The following is a 17,686-nucleotide window of genomic DNA, read 5'->3' as shown; positions in this document are numbered from 1 at the left end:
CTGGGTTTTTTTTCCCAGCCAAAAAACATTGATTACAGTCTAAGTGTGCATGGACACATAGGATAACATGCTGGTGAGTTTACTGACTTTAGAAAAAACGTCAAAAGCCAAAAACAGCCGCTGTAAAAACGTCTAGTGTGCATGACGACTAATACTGTCAGATACCAAAATGAAATGTCAACAAATAGTTAAAGGGCCATAAGTATTATTGGTGCCACATCCAAAATATTCTAAGAAAATTAAACACAAGAGAGTACAGTGGACTTTTAGGCTAGGTTCCCATTGCTGCTTTGCAGGCCACGTTTGCGCTGGTATGGCAGCGCATTCATTTGAAAGGACTGCTGTGCCTGCATTTCACGCATGAAAAAAGTTTCCTGCAGCATTTTGAAGATGCAACGGCCAGGAAATGTCAAGGTTCTTTTGCACCATGCAACTTCCCTTCAGTTTCTGCAAACATTTTTAAAGAGCAGCGCTTTTTGGCTGCGGGTGGTTGCGGTAACAGATGCGAATCCGCAATAGTGTGAACCTAGCCTTAAGGCACCCAAGCAATCAATTAAAACAAGAAACCTTGTATTTTAATATTTTTTGTCAAATAATTAAATAACTAAAATCAGTTGCAGAGCTCATACGGCATATAACAGGCTGAGCTCATCCCAGCTTCAAAAAATTAATACGAGCGTAGAAAAATTTCGACAATAATAACTGTGGTTCAGCTAAGGGTGAGGTTATTCCCACACTCTACGCGTTTCTCAGAATCAGGTTCTGCTTCATCAGGAGATGGATGAGATCTGTGCTAATGTAATATATAGAGCGCGGTAGATCGTAGACGCAAGTCTCTCAGGTGAGTAATGAGGCTAACCACATAGGGCAACTGCAAAGCACACAAACAGCCAGACCAATCTTACAATATGGGTCAAGTAACTTGTGCAAAATTGTGTACTAACCAAAATGTACCAAGCGCACTGGTCTCTCGGGAGGATACCACCATTACCACCAACAAACACAAGGCTCCACTGCACGAGGGTACTATTTACCATGGGCTATACTTCTTGACCTGACCAAGACACAGCAGGACCTTATTTCTTCTACACACACTATTATGGAGCATGATGTTATTCCTCGATGATACATTTTGGTCAGTTCACACTTTTCCGTAATAAAATAAAAAATGTTTAAAAAGTTGTAAAAGCAACTTAGTTCTCCCCACCCCAAATATATGCAAGCACAAACGTAGGTCCGGCACGCATATGTAAACAGTGATTGCACCACATATGTGAGGTATCGCTGCAAACATCAGAGTGAGAGCAATAATTCTAACTCCATAATTCACAATTAACTCTACAATGATAATCTGTAAAAGCTTTTAAAAAGAGTCACCTATTGATAATTGTAGATTTAAATGCTGACATGTTTAGTATCTATTTACTCAACGCATGATCTTTTTTATATTTAACTAATAATTGGAGTATTAGATTGTGTTCGTGTACCCCCAATTCATTCAAATTTATTTTTTTATGAAAATTTGTATTTGATAAACAGCTGCGCAAATATCATGTGCCACAAAAAATTGTAACCGCCACCATTTTATCCTCCAGGGACTCTGCATTCAGAAAATATATAATTTAGGGGTTCCAAGTAATTTTCTAGAAAAAAAAAATTTTTTTTGTATTCCTGGCAACCCAACAAACGATAGGCAGAGCCTAGTGCCATCCATTTTCGAACTTTACTAAGGTTCAACAAAAACGTTTGGGCATCATGGTACATGAGAGACTCACTTCTATTCTGGAAGATTCCCAGTCCACGTTTTTAAAGGTTTGGGATCCATGGATAACCTACAACGATTGTCTGAACATAGAACATACCCTACTCCTCCTACAGTTCTGCTCAAGTCCCAAGTTGCTCATAGCCGTCCCCTCACCCCTTTCCCTCTACCTCCCCCAGGCAAGTCCCCTTTTCCATTTTCCTCTTCTCCTTTGGCCTCTCTTCCTCCACCCATACCCAACTTCCTTTCTCTAAGCCCTCTCCCCTTTACACTCCTGTCATGTGCTGAAGGGCATTCCCCCTTCCTTCTTCCAACAGAGGCGGACAATATAATCAACAAGATGGGACACTATTCCTCCCACTGACACCAAAACGATGGGACACCATTCCTCCCACTGACACCAACAACGGGACACTATTCCTCCAACTGACACCAATGATGGGTCATTATTCTTCCCACTAATACCAAAGATGGGACACAATTCCTCCCACTCACACCAACAATCGGACACTATTCCTCCCACGGACACCAACGATGGGTCATTATTCCTCCCACTAATACCAAAGATGGAGCACTCTTCCTCCCACTGACTCCCGCTGGCCACATTCCGGCCCCCCTAAAGTTTGAAGGACAGTAAACTGGCCCTTTTCTTAAAAAGTTTGGAGACCCTGATCTAGGGATTGTCTGCTTCTATATGTATCTATAGTCACAAATGAAAAAATATATTTATTTCCAGATTTAATTTCATTTCTAGCCTACTCCTGTTAATCTGAACAATCCTAGTTTAAAAACTCACACACCTACTTTCTTGAATGCAGTCATAAATATTTACTATGTAAACGTATAGTACTGTGTTACACATTTGGGATATGGGATATGTAGACCTTTGAAGTTGAAAGTAAACAACAGAGGAGAAGCTGCAAAGCATGCAGGGAATCCAAAGGTGTGAAAACAAGATGGCTGGCAGCTCTCACAACATGAAAGGAGATTTTTCAAGCAAGCATCTATTTGTCAAAAATAACTATTGTGTATATTGTTATTAGAATGCAGATGTCATAAAATGTGTAGGTAAAAGCATTAATTAGAAGTATTTAAAAAAAGTGTATTATGTTATTATTATATTATTGTATTGTATTGTGTATTATGTGACTTTAGATCGTCTTAGCATTTTCCACCAGGAAAACTGAGGTCTGGATTTATCGGGAAAAAAAGGGACTTCCACTTAAAGGCAGAGTTCACCATTTCCATAACATTGCCTATGCAGCCAAGGGGCCCCAATACATATTAACTGTGCCACTATACAAAATGTTCTTTAATTTTATTGTCATACCTGTGGACAATTTGGGTCCCCCTGAAAACCAGGATGAAAAACTCCCAATTAGCAACGCCCCCATGCCTTGTTTCTACAATGTACAAGCAAGGAAGGTCACGGGGATTGCTGAATATTTCAGCCAAGCTTCCAAGGGGCCCCATGTGACCTCCGTGATCATTCACAGATTTCCCTAGTAGTAAGCAATGATGTCAGAAGTGACATCTTGCTTACTAATATTCATGTGATCACTGATTGGCCAATCAGTGATCACATGATAGGGACCTCACACACAGGTCCCGTATAGCGATCGGGCAGCATGCACAGGCAGGGAAGCGGGTAGGATGTTAATAAACGGCCACCCACTCCTGCAATGCTCCTGTCCGGCCGTTTATATACATGGGCCGGTTGGGAAGTGGTTAAACTTTTTTTTTTTAATTTGTTTTTTTTTACACTCTCCCTTTAAAAAAAAAAAAAATGTAAATCACTGTTATTCCTATCACAGGGAATGCAGGAATCCCTTGTGATAGAAATAAGTAGTGATCTAGAGCTTTAAAAAAAAAAAAAAAGGCCTCATTTACAAGGCACCAGAACCGTAAGTGACATCGCTCCGGTCCATAGAGATGAGTGGAGGCCATCTTTCCTTCACTTATCTCTATGTCCAGCGCCGGACATCGCTCGGTGGTTGCTCAGGTAAGAAGAGGAATCACACAACCATAATTTTCAATATGAAAACATTCAAACCAGGGGTGTTCAATCTGCGGCCCTCCACCTCAAATAAAAAGCAGGATTTTTGGTTTATTTCAGAAAGAGCACCACACCCGCAAGCTATAATAGAAGTCTATGGCAATGAGCAGATAACCAGCAGAAAAGCCGCAGGTGCACTATGATGCACCCGCAGATCGGGTAAACTGCAGTGCATCGGTGTAAAAGCAGCCTTACAGGGGGTCCAGGATAGCAAGGACTCGTTTACATTTGAGGTTGGGGGGGGCAGTAAAACCTCATAGTTGAGATGTGTTTTTACCACACCCCCAACCACCGGTGTAGCATCAGGGGTAACAATGGCAACCCCCAACCTATGCTCCAGGGGGCCCGTGCAGTCTCCCTGTCACATTCTGTTTTACACTTGGACAGGAGGGGTGGCAGGGCTGACATATACAGGAACCGATCCTCTCCATTTTCCACCTGCAACCACTGAAAGCCAGATTCTCCTCCACTCCCTCCAGCCAGCATCCAGTGGCTGCAGGAGGAAAATGTTCATTATGCTATTCAAAATTTGGAACCATTTCATTTCATTGTGGCCAGCGACTGGTTACCAATTCACTTAAGTGGCCCTCACTCTTCAAAAGGTTGAGTACTCCTGATTTAAACTAATAAAATATGATGAAACTGACCCAACCGGCATAGTTTCCAAACATCCAACATTTGTTCAGTCATTAGTTTTGTTCTAATATAAGAACAAAGTAACACAGAACAGCTGGTAAACTGTATGGCTGATATGACCCATAAAAGGCTGCCGTCTGCCTGGGGGCTTAGTACATCCACCTTTTAACTGCATAGTTTCTAGCAGTGCTGGCTACGTTCGCTCTCTAACGGGTGATTCAATCTGCCCCAGGTTCACCGGAAAAAAAAATAAAATTGACACTAAAAGATATTCTAAATGTCCAAAAATAATCTATACATGTCTTCTATTTAATGGTTGTGGTTATGTGCACAGCTCTATGGACACTACACAGGGAGTGGGAGTGAGCAAGAGAGGGTGGCTATGTTCCTACAACAGTGGGAGTATGGAGAACAAATTTAGGCAACCTCACAGCAGCAAAAAAAAAAAAAAAAAAAAGAAGGAATTTGGAGGAATATGGGAGCAACAAAAAGGTAGTTTTCTGAGTTATGAATACATAAGTGAATAGATTTTTTTAAGTGGTTGTAAACCCTTACATATACACATTTAAGTGCCTGGTCTCAGGTGATGCAATAAAACAAATCCTCCTACATCAGTTGTACCGGTCTGTCTATCTGTAGTCGTCTTTTCTCTACATCCACTGAAAGTGCTGAATTTATAAAGCTTGTCTGAGAGTTCAGAAAAAAAAAAGGGACTGGGAGCTGAAACTACACTCTACAGAGCTCAGTGAAGAGAGCTTAGAGAGCTGATTTGAGGAAAGAGATACACCCGCCTCCATACACAGCTGACAAGAACAAAGCTGAGGCTATCAATCTGCTGGAGGCCCCTCCCCTGTCACCATTTTCCCCTTGGTGTCAGGAAAACTTGCCCGGAGCAATTCACGCTGAGAGCAGAAGAACGAAGCAGCAGACAGAAACTACACTAAGTGCTCTTAATAGAGACACGTACACACTATAGAGGGATATGCTCTAAACATATTTCATGTCTGAGGTTTACAACTACTTTAAACAAGCAAAGGAAAGGCTTTGTTTATATTGAGTTACCTTGTGTGATCCCAAGCAATGATATTGACCCATTGAGGAGAGTATGAGCAAATTAAAGAACCACTTGTCCTCCCACTTACACGTTTACAAACAAGGCCATGGGTTATTTGGTATGTATGTACAGAATACATTGCATAAGTCATAAATTACCAAGACAGACTGCAAAACATGTCACTAGCAGCTATACCTTCTCAAATATGTATGAATATTGTAAAAAGTTCAACTTGAACAGGCTCCATGGTATAGTCCTGGTTTGCAGGGACAGCATGCTCTATCTCAAAGGTCTTAAGGCAGTTTAGGATATAACAAAATTCTCATTGCAGTTAATACAGTGCCATGAAAAATTATTCATGCTCCTTTAAATTTATGATTTTGGTTGCAACATGACAAAATGTGGAAATTTTCTTTAATTGGGATTTTATGCGATAGACCAACACAAAGTGGCACATAATTGTGAAGAGGAAAGAAAATGATAAATGGCTTTCAACATTTTTTACAAATAAATATCTCAAAAGTGTGGTGTGCATTTGTATTCAGTCCCCTTTACTTTGATACCCCGAAGGAAAATCTAGTGGAACCAATTGCCATCAGAAGTCACCTAATTAGTAAATAGAGTCCACCTGTGTGTAATTTAATCTCAGTATAAATACAGCTGTTCTGTGAAGCCCTCAGAGGTTTGTTACAGATAATTAGTGAACAAACAGCATCATGAAGGCCAAGGAGCAGACCAGACAGGTCAGGGATAAAATTGTGGAGACATTTAAAGCAGGGTTAGGTTGTAAAAGAAATATCTCAAGCTTTGACCAGCTCACGGAGCACTGTTCAATCCATCAACCGAAAATGGAAAGAGTAAGGCACAACTGCAAACCTACCAACACACGGCTATCCACGTAAACTGACAGGACGGGTAAGGAGAGCATTAATTAGAGAAGCAGCTAAAAATGCCCATGGTGACTCTGGAGGAGCTGCAGAGATCCACAGCTCAGGTGGGAGAATCTGTCCACATGACAAGTATTAGTTGTGCACTCCACAAATCTGGCCTTTATAGAAGAGTGGTTAAGAAAAAAGCCATTGTTGAAAAATAGAAATATGAAGTTCCTCTTGCAATTTGTGAGAAGTCATGTGGTGGACACAGCAAACATGTGGAAGAAGGTGCTCTGGTCAGATGAGACCAAAATTGAACTTTTTGGCCTAAAAGCAAAACGCTATGTGTGGCAGAAAACGAACACTGCACATCACTCTGAAAACACCATCCCCACTGTGAAACATGGTGGTGGAAGCATCTTGCTGGGGGGATGCTTTTCTTCAGCAGGGACAGGGAAGCTGGCCAGAGTTGATGGGAAGATGGATGGAGCCAAATACAGGCCAATCTTAGAAGAAAACCTTTAAGAGTCTGCAAAAGACTTGGGACTGGGGCGGAGGTTCACCTTCCAGCAGTACAACGACCCAAAACATACAGCCAGAACTACAATGGAATGGTTTAGATCAAAGCATATTCATGTGTTAAAATGGCCCAGTCAAAGTCCAGACCTAAATCTAATTAGGAATCTTTGGCAAGACTTGAAAATTGCTGTTCACAGATGCTCTCCATTCAATCTGACAGAGCTTGAGCTATTTTGCAAAGAAAAATGGGCAACAATGTCCCTCTCTAGATGAGCAAAGCTGGTAGACATCCCCAAAAAGACTTGCAGCTGTAATTGCAGTGAAAGTTGGTTCTGCAAAGTAATGACTCCGGGGGGCTGAATACAAATGCACACTATGCTTTTCAAATATTTGTAAAAAATATTGAAAACAATTTATAATTTTCCTTCCACTTCAGAATTCTGTGCCACTTTGTGTTGGTCTATCAAATAAAATCCCAATAAAATACATTTACATTTTTGGTTGTATTATGACAAAATATGGAAAATTTCAAGGGGTATGAATACTTTTTCAAGGCACTGTATTTAGTGGTTACCACTGAGATGCAAGGATGGCAGCGAGTGACCTTCCTGAAAGAGAGCTAAAGCTGGATATACATTAGTAGAATTTTGTTCACAGCTTTTTGGATTAAGAACATTCATTAACTTTAGTAATCATTAGTGGGGTCAAACTAACAGTACGTTTTGACCACAGGGCCAAAATTTAAAGGTGCTAGATGGAAAAATTTTCTCTGATAAATTTCTAACAGTGAATGTGGTACAGTATTTGTTTGGTAAAGCTCATTCATTGCAAAAACAAAATGTTAAAAAAACCAAAATTTTGAACAGCATTCATAAAGCCATCAAATGACCTGAGAATTTTAATATGAATTTTCATTTGAAAATCTAGTAGGTGTATAGCCCGCTTTAGTCACACAACCAACACAATTAAGAGGAGGGGGTTAATGGTGAATCACTATAAGATCATTCAAGGAAACAAATATTTTATTGAGTAAATATCAAAAAAGGTAAAAAGCAATCTCTTTGTGTGTTAACATATAATACACACTCTACATTCACCATTTGCTTTTCCAGCTTTAACCATGATACATCTAAAAAAAAAAAAATAATAATGTAACAGAGCAATGAATTTCTTTTCGCACCAAAAGTCTGTGATTCTCCTAAAAAGGAGATGCCAAGTTCTAATCTTTTTACAGGGCTGTTAAAAAAAAATAAATAAATAAAATAAAATACACGCTTACTTAAGCAATTCTTCAAAATATTGCAAATGTACTGAAGAACAATGTTTTCAGTCTATGACAGTGGTGGCGAACCTATGGCACGTGTACCACAGTGGGCACGCAGAGCCCTCTCTATCAGCACGCGAGCCAAGACCCCAGCAGCTGAGCATTGGATAACAGTGCACATAGGGGCCATGTGCATGCTCAGAAAGGAGTAGCGGCGTCAGGCGATGACGTCGTAGCCATGATTCGTCCGAGCTTTCGCATGGCCAGTCGGTGTGCTGCCAAGGATATACAGTTGCAAGAAAAAGTATGTGAACCCCTTGGGATTACGTGGAGTTTTGCATGAATTGGGCATAAAATGTGCTCTGAACGTCATCTAAGTCACAACAATAGAAGAACACAGTCTGCTGAACATAATACTACACAAACATTAGATGTTGCTATGGTTTAATTGCACATAACATGTAAACATTCACAGTGCAGGGAGGAAAAAGTATGTGAGGCCCTAGCTTAATGACTTCTCCCAAGCTAATTGGAGCCAGTAGTGAGCCAACCTTGACTCCAATCAGTGTGATGATATTGGACGTGTTGCTGACAGCTGTCCTGCCCTTAAAAAACACACACCTGTTTTGGGTTTACTGGTTTCAAGAAGCACTGTCTGATGTGAACCATGCCTCGCAGAAAAGAGCTCTCAGAAGACCTACGATCAAGAATTGTTGACTTGCATGAAGCTGGAAAGGGTTACAAAAGTATCTCCAAAAGCCTTGATGTTCCTGTGTCCACGGTAAGACAGACTGTCTGCAAATGGAGAAAGTTTAGCACTGTTGCTACTCTCCCTAGGCGTGGTCGTCCTGTAAAAATGACTGCAAGAGCACAGCGCAGAATGCTGCATGAGGTAAAGAAGAATCCCAGAGTGTCAGCTAAAGACCTACAGAAATCTCTGGCACATGCTAACATTTTTGTTGACACATCTACAATAAGGAAAACATGAACTGTGCTGGTGCTCAGTGGAACTGTGCCCCCTTGTGCTGGTGCTCAGTGGAACTGTGCCCCCTTGTGCTGCTGCTCAGTGGAACTGTGCCCCCTTGTGCTGGTGCTCAGTGGAACTGTGCCCCCTTGTGCTGGTGCTCAGTGGAACTGTGCCCCCTTGTGCTGGTGCTCAGTGGAACTGTGCCCCCTTGTGCTGGTGCTCAGTGGAACTGTGCCCCCTTGTGCTGGTGCTCAGTGGAACTTTGCCCCCTTGTGCTGGTGCTCAGTGGAACTTTGCCCCCTTGTGCTGGTGCTCAGTGGAACTTTGCCCCCTTGTGCTGGTGCTCAGTGGAACTGTGCCCCCTTGTGCTGGTGCTCAGTGAAACGTTGCCCCCTTGTGCTGGTGCTCAGTGAAACGTTGCCCCCTTGTGCTGGTGCTCAGTGAAACGTTGCCCCCTTGTGCTGGTGCTCAGTGAAACGTTGCCCCCTTGTGCTGGTGCTCAGTGAAACGTTGCCCCCTTGTGCTGGTGCTCAGTGAAACGTTGCCCCCTTGTGCTGGTGCTCAGTGAAACGTTGCCCCCTTGTGCTGGTGCTCAGTGAAACGTTGCCCCCTTGTGCTGGTGCTCAGTGAAACGTTGCCCCCTTGTGCTGGTGCTCAGTGAAACGTTGCCCCCTTGTGCTGGTGCTCAGTGAAACGTTGCCCCCTTGTGCTGGTGCTCAGTGAAACGTTGCCCCCTTGTGCTGGTGCTCAGTGAAACGTTGCCCCCTTGTGCTGGTGCTCAGTGGAACTTTGCACCCTTGTGCTGGTGCTCAGTGGAACTTTGCCCCCTTGTGCTGGTGGTCCGTGAACTTTGCCCCCTTGTGCTGGTGCTCAGTGAACTTTGCCCCCTTGTGCTGGTGCTCAGTGAAACGTTGCCCCCTTGTGCTGGTGCTCAGTGGAACTTTGCACCCTTGTGCTGGTGCTCAGTGGAACTTTGCACCCTTGTGCTGGTGCTCAGTGGAACTTTGCACCCTTGTGCTGGTGCTCAGTGGAACTTTGCCCCCTTGTGCTGGTGGTCAGTGGAACTTTGCCCCCTTGTGCTGGTGGTCAGTGGAAGCTCTGTTATTGTGTTTTTCTTTTAAGACAAAAGATGTTAATGTATGGGTTGTGTTTTCTAAACTAAAGCCTCAGTATTCAGGTATAATTGGAGTGTTGGCACTTTGCGACAAATAAGTGGGTTTTGGGTTGCAGTTTGGGCATGCGCCACTCGGTCTCTAAAAGGTTTGCCATCACTGGTCTATGATATAGAGTTACTATTAGCTACCATTAATGACATCAAAAGTACAAGCCATGCAGATGTTACACTGTGGGGTTGCCAAGCTCTGCTACACAACAGTATAAAAATTGGAAATTTTCTTGACAATTGTATTTGTTACCCCATATTTACACATCAACAATACAATGCAGTACTTAACGCAGTACACAAAATGATCAAACATTCCATGTCCAGATTTATTTATTTATTTCAGGTACTTCTATAGCGCTGTCAATTTACGCAGTGCTACTGTCTCTGATACTACTTTTATACAAGCATAAACACTATGCTCTAATACAGTGGTCAACGCACCAAGTCCTAGCAGTACCAGTGGGCTTTGATGCTGGAACCACCGAATGTCAATGAACACCATGGTCCAACACTATGCCCAGGGACTGAACTGGTCAGCTCTTGGACTTAAAGAGAAAGTGTTGTGAGGTCACCAGGGACACCAAAGGAAGCTTCTGCTACACCAGCTTCCAGGTTTAGACAAAGCAGTGCTCTGCAAAGCACCATTACTGACCTGGGCTGTGGAGGGGGAGGCTGGCTCAGGCTCTCAGTGCCTCGCTGAGAGGCTGAGCCAGGTACCGCTCCAGACTCTGGGGTGGATCCTGACTTTGAAGTCTGGATCTTTCCCCAGCCTGGACTGGCTGAGTGATGTCAGCCAACAGCAGGCTTCAGCCCACTGTTGGCTTAAAACGGGTCACAGGAGTGCAGAACGAACTTCGGTCCTGTGCTCCACAGGAGAAGTACAGCCAAAGGAGCTTTAGCTGTACTTCTTTAATTCTATCCTATTAAATAATTACAAAATTACAAAGCCTAAGCTATTGCGTGGCCCCTTGGACTTGAGGCACTCTGTATTTACAAAGTTGACCACCATTACTTACGTTCACACTGTGGCTATTACCAATATATTTCACTAGAATTATGCCCCAGTAGACCAAAGCTACGCCCAGTATAAAAAAATAGTCAACTGTCCCAACAGGTTAGGAACCATAATACAGAACCCAATATCAAAGACATGCCAGTACTAGTATCAAACCATGCAACACCTTACTACAAGATAGGTAAACAGTCTTCCAAAGCAGCAATCAAACAAAATTAGCTATGCCCTGTAGACACTCAAAACTGCCTGTGATGAGATTTCACTTCCTATAACCTTGTTATTCTGCCTCGCACATTCCAGGAAAGCATCATAATAAACGTTTTAAAACTGGAAGCTGTGAGTTTCAAAAGAAATGTAGGAATGATATACTGTTGCAACCATTTATATGCTGTTTCACACAGCTGCCGGAGACTGGTTGCAGATTTCATGGTCACACACATTGTATGGGATTTAGCTCTTGGGTTTCCTTTGTTCTCACTGTTGCAAGCATGTTTAATGGACAGCATCAATGCTGGTGTAAAAAAATTCAGTAAGCAATGAGTGGGAATCGAAAATGTTACAGTTGTCACAACATAAGATGAGGAGAAATCTCCCTAAGCAATCATTTGTTCTGGCAACAACTGTCAAATCCCCTTATCTGCTGAGATTTTCTCTTCTCTCCCTATTGTGTCTCCAAGGAACGATTGGAGAAATCTCACCAAAAGAGATACAAGCAAACTGAGGAATCCTGACAAATTTCTAACCTTTTCCTACTTTACCCAAAAATTAACCAAAAATGTTTTGTCATCTTCCTGTTTGATTTTTCTGATTGTGCATAGACATGGATGTACCTATCTGTTGCTTCAGTATGTATGGAACTTACAGGCTTTGATACTCCAGTATTGTGACAATTCCCTTTGTGTGCAATGTATGTTGGACAGTACTTTGCCTCTGTTCTGGTTTGACAAGTGGAATTTGTATGTGTAATTTGTTTTTTCCAATAAATCACGTTTAAAAATGTTTTGTCGCTAGTTGAAATTTTGGTTACAAGCATCATTGTGAAAAATGCAATTTAATACATTTGTGTTACTGTATGTATCAAAAGGGACTTTTTTTTTATTTTGGATAGAGTGGGTTGGGGTTAAGATCTTCTGTAAGGTTTTACTGTCTGCGCCAATGCTGGGTGTGTTCACCCTATTGGTTCTGGCAATCATAGTCACCGGGATTGAAAGTGAGGGGGGATCCAAACTATTACATTGCATCACAACAGGAACAGAGGGGCAATCTTCCAATGGGGACACTTATTACAGTGATAAGAAATTTCCCATTAAACAGTTATCCTGCCTCCTGCTGTGACTACTAGACAGGGATTAAGAAAATCTCAAATAGGACACAGGTGTCAAAAAAGTCTGAGTTTGAACATTCCCTACTTCATCCAAATTTTAAAAAATAAAAGGTTTTTGCTTTAGTAATAATTTAAAAAATACTTATGAACTTTGCATTACACAAAGAATTCTGAGTTGACTATACATGGGTATACTAGGCATTTTATTTATTTTTTTAAATTGGCCATGGTATGATCTGCAAGAGATCTGACCATTCATGACCAAACTGACTTACTGAAATTCTTACAATACATAACTGCATATTCTATCCTTATCTACCTCCCTATTTGTATATACAAATTCTGGACTGACCACAATCCTTTATATCCCATGTGTGCACTCACACCTTGCACATTTTTTCATCTGCTATAGGCTTGCCCCCTTACTCAGGGATTTTGGGTGCAGGTGGCGAGGTTCCTTCACAATACCACGGGCTCTCCACGCACCTTACACCCCAAGAAATGCCTACTAGGGCTTTACTCCAACTCCGATTTCGACAAGTTTACTAAAACATTCTACATGAAACTTTGTTCATTGCAAATAAATTGATTGGTTGGATGCAGGCCTCAGCTCCCACAATCAGTACTTGCATCCAAGAAATAAACACCTCTTTACCCTATAAGTGGCTTATCTATAAAAAAAAGCTTCTAAATATAACAAAATTTGGGACCAATGGTTAAAAACTCCCAATACCTGTTGGTAATTCTTGCTGGTAGTATTTTAAATTCATTGAACTGCAGCGGACCTGCTAGTTCCACCTGCTCGCCATTCACCACTTCTTATTTTTAACAAATGTTGAAGGGCCAGTCTCCTTTCAGGATACTTCTGCATTTTCCTTTGCTTTCCCTCACTTATTCCTTGCTGGGCTCTGTTCTTTATGCAATATTTGTGAAAGTGCGGCTAGGTAAGGACCTCTGTATATGTCAATGCATCATTGTCACTGCTTATTCATTGTAATGTCACAGATTGTTCTACTCTCTCTTTTCATTTATTTTATGTATTGTGTATTATTCTGTGCTTATACCTCAATAAAACATGTTTTTGTAAGTTGAGGCCAGACCTCTCCCTTCTCATTTTCTCCTGGTTCCATTGACAGTTTATATTTAGACGATTAAGTACAATTTTGTCCTCATTCTTTGAATTTTCCTCTCGTTTGCTGTATTTATATCCCAATATATGCCTACAATGTTCTGGACCAGACTATATGTCAAATGAATACGCATACCAAAAAAAAAAATTGGAGTACACAACATTCAGGATATGTAGACAGCTGCACCTCCACAGCCTTTATAGTTAACACTGAACTAATAACAGCAGGCGTTATAACATAAATACCATTTGTAATGTAATTTATACACATCTAAAATGCTATGCATGCGTCTTTTACTCTGTTACCAAGCTCCTGGTGTTTAAAAGAACCTAGAGCAAAACCCTGGAGTCCATGAGTTTATCCCCTGACACCCACATGCATCTCTTAGCGTGAGATAAGAGAACACCAAGCTGTTGGTGGAAGAGAAATATAAAACCAATAATGCTAAGCCCCTAGCGGAAAATATAAAGCCAATAATACCAACATGCTGTACGTAGCTAAAAATTATACACACTTGCAGAACACAGTAATAGACATAAGCTTTCCTGGTGGCCCTATTAAACCACAATGCCTTTTCTAAAAGTATCCGATGTATATTACCACTGAATTGAATCACTGAATAAATATCTCCCAGAGTTAGATTAAATATTTGGCAACTTCCTAAAGCTGTCAATGCAAAAAATAGGTGCACTGCCCCTATATAGAATCATTTCATACAATAAAATTATAAATTCATAGGTGTGTGTACCTTTAGGTGCCAATAAAAATCATAAAGTGCTTATAATCCTTGAAATTCATAATAAACCACAAATCAATTGCATAACTGCAAAATCATTACAATGTGACGAATATATACATTTAAGATTTTGCACTTGATTTGTGGTTTATTATGACATTTGAGGAATAGGAACACTTTGCCAATGAACATCTAAATCAGAGGTCTTCAAACTTTCTAAAGAAAGGGCCCATTTACTGTCCTTAAGGCTTTAGGAGGGCCAGACTGGCCAGTGGGAGTAGAAAATGTCCCAGCTTCAGTAGAAGCAAAAAAAAAATGACATAGTGCTTGTAGTCAGTGGAAGCAGGAATAGTGTTCAGTCATTGGTATTAGTTGGAGGAACAGTGCTCCATCATTGGTGTTAGTGGGAGGAATAGTACCTCATCATTGGTGTCAGTGGGATGAATAGTGCTCCATCATTGGTAACAGTAGGAGGAATAGTGTTCCATCATTGGTTTTAGGGAGAGGAATAGTGCTCCATCATTGGTTTTAGTGGGAGGAATAGTGCCTCATCATTGGTGTTAGTGGGAGGAATAGTGCCCCATCATTGGTGTTAGTGGGAGGAATAGTGCCCCATCATTAGTGTCAGTGGGAGGAATAGTGCCCCATCATTAGTGTCAGTGGGAGGAATAGTGCCCCATCATTAGTGTCAGTGGGAGGAATAGTGCCCCATCATTAGTGTCAGTGGGAGGAATAGTGCCCCATCATTAGTGTCAGTGGGAGGAATAGTGCCCCATCATTAGTGTCAGTGGGAGGAATAGTGCCCCATCATTAGTGTCAGTGGGAGGAATAGTGCCCCATCATTGGTGTCAGTGGGAGGAATAGTGTCCCATCATTGGTGTCAGTGGGAGGAATAGTGCCCCATCATTGGTGTCAGTGGGAGGAATAGTGCCCCATCATTGGTGTCAGTGGGAGGAATAGTGCCCCATCATTGTTGTCAGGGGGAGGAAAAATGCCCCAGCATTGGTATTAGTTGGAGGAATAGTACCCCATCCTTGGTATTAATGGGAGGAATAGTGCCCTATCCTTGGTATTAGTTGAAGGAATAGTACCTAATTGTTTATATCAGTGAGAGGAATTGTGCCCCATCACTAGTATCAGTGGAAGGAAAAATGCCCCCTAGTTGGTGCCAGTGGAAGAAATGGTGCCTCCTTGTTGGTATCAGTGGGAGGAATAGTACTCCAAGGGCCAGATAGAGGCAAGCAAAGGGCCGTATTCGGCCCACGGGCTGCAGTTTGGAGACCACTGATCTAAAGGATTCAGCAAAGGATTGGGAGAAAGTGCTGTAATCAGATGAGACCAAAATTGAGCTCTTTGGCAATAACTCGACTCGCCATGTTTGGAGGAAGAAAAATGCTGACTATGACCCTAAGAACACAGGGGTGTGGACATTTTTGAAAAAACTGCTTGTCCAGGGACTAAATTGGTGTCCCAATCTACTTGTCCTGATAAAAAAAAAAATTTTTTTTAACCAAAACCATATTTAAATCTGCTTTAAGTAATATCTGGGGCTTTTAAAAACAAAAGGGGCTCTATGGCTAGGACAAGCTACGGCCTTCATCCCACCACAACCAGGACAAGCTACGGCCTTCGTCCCACCACAACCAGGACAAGCTACGGCCTTCGTCCCACCACAACCAGGACAAGCTACGGCCTTCGTCCCACCACAACCAGGACAAGCTACGGCCTTCGTCCCACCACAACCAGGACAAGCTACGGCCTTCGTCCTACTACATCCAGGACAAACTATGTCCCTTCGCCCTACTACAACCAGGACAAACTACGTCCCTTCGTCCTACTACAACCAGGACAAACTATGTCCCTTTGTCCTACTACAACCAGGACAAACTATATCCCTTCGTCCTACTACAACCAGGATAAACTATGCACCTTCATCCTACTACAACCAAGACAAACTATGTCCTTTCATCCTACTAAAACCAGGATTTGGCTTCTTGAACCTTTGTAATTACTGCCATAAAATATGCCTGTATAGATCACATTTTTAAACAATTGCATTGTAAATCCAATAGCTCTTAAAATCATTCATGTAAATATAGTGTTTTACTTGCAAATTAAATAGAATATCACCCCAGAAACTGAAATATATGGACACAATAGGAAACATGCAGAAGTAAAATGGCAGATACTTACTTTCACATAGGCAAAGTCTAAAAAGTTCTCCATTATTCATCAGTAATTTCTAGGACACAGAATCTAGTACATTCATATTGGGTCATGCAGAGCCAGAATTAATAAGAGGCAGACATGCTCTATCCCTTCCAAGACTGACCAGGCTGGATCATCTGCTCCCAGAGACTGCACTAAAGACCCATGGAAATCACAAACATGGACTTGTGACATGACATTCCCAGGCTGTGAATTCATTCATTGTGCCCATTTCCTGCAATACACACCAGTATGGATACGAACTCTCAAAGGGCTAATTGTGTTATGCTGAGAGCAATAAAAATATGTAGTCTTGTGATAATCAAAATACTTGGTCTGAAAAACTAACACTGGTAATGTTTATTAGCACATCGTTGTCATGTACAAAAAGCTACAAAACCTTGTATAAACTGACGAACATTGTGACGGTTCTTAATATAACTCTTTGTCCATCCAGCAGAAGCAGACCTGCCATTGGCCAATAAAATGCAAAAAAAAAAATACTATGTGGTAAGAGAACTGTCATGTTAAATCAGGGATAAGCTTTTGTACAGGATATTGGTGTTTTCTTTATTCAACAGACATGATCACAAAGACTGGGCTCCCTGGATGATGGATTTGCTTGCAATGATATACAGTCTGAAGAACAAATTTCCTACAATCATTTAGCTGACTGTTATACGCAGCTTTCTGTATGCTTAGGTAAGTGTCATGCATGCCAATATCATTGGTTGCAAAACATACTAATGGGTTTAATGCATGTGTGGTGGTGAAGTGATGTAGGAAATTATATGGATTATTTTAAAATAAGTATGTGAAGAAGTATATGAACCAGGGTTAATGTATTACATTCATTGTTCCTATCACTTTATTAGTCATACACATGTGTTGATAAAAAAAATATATATTATATACACACACACTTCTCAAAAGTTTGCATACCCTGGCAGAAATCATTAGATTTTGGTATTGATAATG

General features: G+C 41.5%; 1 protein-coding gene across 4 annotated transcripts in view; it reads right to left on the bottom strand.

Annotated features, from left to right (window-relative positions):
- LOC149442469 (unconventional myosin-Va) overlaps positions 1-17,686 on the bottom strand; it is a 242,304-nt gene that overhangs the window by 170,279 nt on the left and 54,339 nt on the right. The gene's annotated exons all lie outside the window — the stretch shown is intronic.

This window comes from Staurois parvus, unplaced genomic scaffold, assembly GCF_062004578.1.
Source record: "Staurois parvus isolate SC_StPar_1 unplaced genomic scaffold, SC_StPar_1.0 ptg000885l, whole genome shotgun sequence".
Taxonomy (NCBI): domain Eukaryota; kingdom Metazoa; phylum Chordata; class Amphibia; order Anura; family Ranidae; genus Staurois; species Staurois parvus.
The sequence above is the reverse complement of the archived record's forward strand: the minus strand, read 5'-3'. Positions and strand labels throughout refer to the sequence as shown.